The sequence below is a fragment of the Dreissena polymorpha genome, chromosome 6 (assembly GCF_020536995.1).
Source record: "Dreissena polymorpha isolate Duluth1 chromosome 6, UMN_Dpol_1.0, whole genome shotgun sequence".
Classification (NCBI taxonomy): domain Eukaryota; kingdom Metazoa; phylum Mollusca; class Bivalvia; order Myida; family Dreissenidae; genus Dreissena; species Dreissena polymorpha.
Window position 1 is genome coordinate 60,952,211 of NC_068360.1, and position 5,029 is coordinate 60,957,239.

The following is a 5,029-nucleotide window of genomic DNA, read 5'->3' on the forward strand; positions in this document are numbered from 1 at the left end:
TGATATCTCTGTCGAGATTGGATGTGGTTGTGGTTGGTTCTGGTTTCCTTATATGGCCTTTTTTAACATAATAAACCCTGTAGGATAGTATAAATACAACGGTAACTCAAATAGTGGGAATCAATTGTTTATATAAATGACCATTCTAAAATCGCACATGGAGTTGCATATAGGCAACACGGATATTGGCATATCAATTTACTCAATAAAAATTATTATAATAATTAATGGAGCTTTTGGCAGCTTACTACCCACTCCGTGTGTTTTTTACACACCCCTGTAACAGACTTCATGTACGTGGAAGTAGGGCATAATCTGTAAAGAAAAGAATCCAGACTCACCCCCCCCCCCCCCGTTGCAAAAACTCTGTCATGTAGTGACGTAAGTTTAAATTTTCGATGTAAAACTATAAAATGTTGTTAAACAGTCAAAAATGTAGGTTTTCTTACTATACTTATATATATTACTGTGATTGTAATTAAGTATAACTCGCTCGGAAGGAATTCATAATAATATAATTTCTGTGAAACTTATCTTATAATTATATACATACTACATGTATTTCATTTGCAAACAATTGTGTTAAGTATATAAATATGTCTTGCAATACTTTTGATAGCTTTGATTTTTACATGAATATCAGTTGAAACTGTGTTCGTTCTGCTACATATAGACAAAAACGTTGTTAAGTTAAGAATATATAATGGCATGCGAAACTCACATTAATCTAACGTCATTTAAGTGGACTAGCGTTTTGAAAATTTGAAGTCATTCCGTTATTGTTTAAAATAAAAAAAATACTTTGCAGCAGTACTGATGGCTTTTTCTGTCTCGATCTAAATTTATAGTATCAGGCTTAATAAAAGAATTGAACTTCGATATTGTTTCCTGTATTTTGTGTTGAATGGTTAACATTTCATTAAATAATATATTTCCCAATTATATTATAACTATCTGTTGAATTTTATGAGTTCATTCCAAAACTAATATTTAAGACGGATATTTTAATATGAAGCTGTTGTTGTTCAAGAAATTATAACAACTGATTCCAGGTAGGTTCTATGTGTTTGCACTCCAAAAATACATGCTTTTAAGTTTCGTTATTTTTACCGCAGAATTCCAGTTTGTTAGAGATTGATTATGTACATTTTAAGAGGTACTTCTCATCTTAGCAAGATAGCTTTTTAGTTGTCCGCAAAAACAACTGAGATGAATTGTGGTGTTTTGAAAATCGGTATACAGACCACTACCGTTCACCAAATCACTTAAATATCGAGGCTTGAAGGCAATCCTCGCCGAGGAATAGTTAGCGGATGTGTACTTTACGTAATTAAAAGTAGTGCATTATGCTGGTCACGTGGAGAAAGAATTCGCGGCGCGGAAGATTATACTGTTTAGAGAACATTTTTGCCTAATATAAATAGTCAACGGCGTGTTACGTTATAATCGCGTAATACAGCTCACAGGGGCAGGTCAGCAAAAAGATGCGTTCGCGAAGACGCAGCAGGACTTCTAAATGAACTCTGAAATACACATGCAGATGAGGCATTTAGTTACCAACCTTAATAACGCTCGATTGGTCATTGTCGGCTCGGGTAATACTGAAGTGTACCCCGGGTACTCTTAAGTATACTTAAATGTACCCCGGGCACGTCGGCGACCGGGACGAGAGTCACCCGCAGCAAATTGTCTTGAAGACTCCGAAGAATCGCCAAGCGGAACATTAATTAACGTAGGCGGATAGTGGTTTCACTTCATCGTCTGAGGAGGGTCGGGTATGGCAATTTCTGCGGGCGGCTCTGTTAATCAAGTGAGTACCGTCATCCCTCGACCCACCCGTCCTCTCCTGCTGACTTCGCTGACTCCCAGAGGAGGAATGGTAATTGTACGTAGATGGAAAATGGTATCACTACATCGCCTGAAGAGGGACGGGGGCAGCGGAGGTGGCAGCCTAGAGGACGGACAGAGCGGGCCATGGGCAGAGGTACGGGCCGGGATTTCGAAGGGGTGGCCCTTTAAAGATCATTGAAGTGTCCTAGGACGGCGGTACTCAGTACGCACAACGTGTTGGGAAAACCTTTCTGGGTTTCGGTTCGACGGCTTTGTGGCGTCTAGAGAGGCCATAAAAGCGGCGCAGCGGGAGAGGAGCGACATGAATGTCATTTTATGCCCCCGGATCGATAGATCGGGGGTATATTGTTGTTGTCCTGTCTTTCTGTCATTCTGTCTCAAAACTTTAACCTTGGTTAAAGTTTGATAACTTGCAATATTGAACATAGCAACTTGATATTTACCATGCATGTGTATCTTATGGAGCTGCTTATTTTGAGTGGTGAAAAGTCAAGGTCATCCTTCAAGGTCAAAGGTGAAATATCATTGTATTTTTATTTCCTAAAACTTTAACCTTCGTTAAAGTTTTATCATACCTTTTTTTAATATTAAACACAGCAACTTCATATTTGGCATGCATGTGTGTCTCGTGGAGCTGCACATTTTGAGTGGTGCAAAGTCAAGGTCAAGGTCATCCTTTAAGGCCATGGGTCAAAAATAAAAAATAAAAAAATTTCATTTCTCCATACATCTCTTACTTACTTCTCGTGGAGCTGCACATTTTGAGTGGTGAAAGCTCAAGGTCATCCTTCAATGTCAAAAGAAGAAATATACAATATAAGGGAAGTAATAAGTTTTAAAAGGGAGTTCATTTCTGACCCTTCCAAATGATATATTGAAATTTTATTTCAAAGCGGCGCAAAAGGGGGCGTTGTGTTTCTGACAAACACAAATCTTGTTTTTATTGTCAGCACTCCCTTGGCGGAGTAACCTTGTAATTTGAAGGGCAACCAGACATGAATTGTCAATAAATTGTTTTCCAGTGCACATTAAGTACTCATTGAGTACTTATTGGTCACCGTGCACTGGTCTATCTGGATCAAAATTAGTTCGTTTGCCAATACCTGGGCAGCCGATTTAAATTTTACCTAATTTGGCTCAAAATTAAATATTTTCCCCTAAAAGGTCACAAAGGCAAGTCTGCACATAATGTAGTCGTGATGACTCGGCGATGACCTGTAAATAAACTTCTGAATTACAAACTTAAAGGAACACTATGTACCTTTTTCAACGCGTAATCACCATAAACGCCCCATAGGGTAATAGAGAATTCACTGATAAGATACAGTATGACGAACTTATCGAATATTCAAGCCACATTACAGTAATGCTTGCTGACACAGATGCGTCACGAGAAATTCTCAGGTTACTGTCTAGTCGCCAAACTGTAATTTTCGCCATCCAATCGGTTCCGAGAATGCTTTTGAAGGCGGGGTTAACTGGCGACTTTAATTTTGTATTGACGACGGTCAATGAAAAAAGCGTGTACCATAGATTGTTAAATTATTACAGTTTTACCATTTACGTAATATAAAGCGGTAATAAATCCAGTACATTAAAGACAATGACGGGCATCATACTCACACCTTTTAACTGTAAACAATAGTTACTTATGAAAAGATATAAGAAATTTGTGAGCAATTGAATCCTTATGGCGAGCAAGTTGTGAAAACAATAACCTGTAAAGAATCTACGCGGTAGCAATTTAATTTCATATATGTTTATTTCGTTTTTCTATAGCCATGTGTTAATATTTGCTGATTAAAGTTCCTTCGTACGCATCTAAAAACGTGTTTTATATATGAGTGCGAAATTGTTGCTATCGTCTGTCAAGTTACACGCAGTAAAAGCGTGCGTGTTGCAACAAACCGGATGCTGTAAGTAAATATAGACTCAGTACATGTATTCTTTTATGATGAAAAATTTAAATCGGAATAAATGCACCCGATGAGAAAGTATTGACCCATGGACACTTTATTTTTATATACGACTTAACCATTGCAGTATTTGTAACGTTTATACAAAAGGTGGTGACGACTTAACCATTTTTTTTTAAATCTGGTTTGATTGAGAATAAAATACAATGCTCTTTGATACCAATACATTTATGATAATAATTATGTTTAGGTTCATTCTATGTTATACTCTCAGACTTTTCCTTAGCGCCATTTTATAAATACGTTGATTCTTTTTCATCTTTGTAATCATATGTAGAGTGTGTGAATACTGTATAAAATGAGAGATTGTAAAGAAATGCCATTTCCCTTCCTGATGTTTTTTCTCTCAAAATCTCACCACTGTAAACAATTAAAAGTAAAATACATTGGTATTTGAATTTTCGTGGCCGTTCGATTGGCCTACGTTAAAAAGTCGAAATTCATGTGCTAAGACTGTAAGTAATATTAAATACGTTCAAAGAGCAAACAACCTCAGTGCCTTCGGCGCTTTGATTGTTTCTTCTATTTCAACATATTAATAGTCTTTATATGCAGTATCAGCTGTACAATTAATGTCTTTACATGCAGTACCAACTGTACAATTTCTGGAATGTCACCAAATAAAGTTCTAGTGGATATGCTGTAAAGTTAATGTAATAGAGGTATTTTATGAAATATTCATGTTTGTAAAATTTCGTTTAATTTAAGTTAAAGGGGCCGTCCAACAGATTTTGGCATGTACTTTATATCGATAAATTTAAACATTTGAGCTAAAAATTTCAGTAAAACAACAATAATACAATTAAAAAAGGAAAAAAGTAACCCTAAACAGGGCTCGAACCACTGACCCCTGGATTCATGGAGTCCTGGAGCCAAAAGCCTACCACCTAGACCACTCGACCATCCAAGCCCATGTTTAAAGCTGACGTATGTTTAGCTATATAAGCAATCCTCGTAGTTTCCCAAGATATCGTTTCGCGTCGATACGACGCTTTATCTGTTGGACGGCCCCTTTAAAGCAAAGATATGTCCATTCAAATTCATTGACTGATATTTGGTAGTAGCTGATGTTCTTAACTTAAATTGCAAGAAACCTTAAATAACTATATATCTTTAATCCTATTTAAACCGTTGGAATCAGACTGCTTATTGCTACCGATTTGAAAGGTGACCGTAGTGACTCATTTCTAAACCCTGCTTCC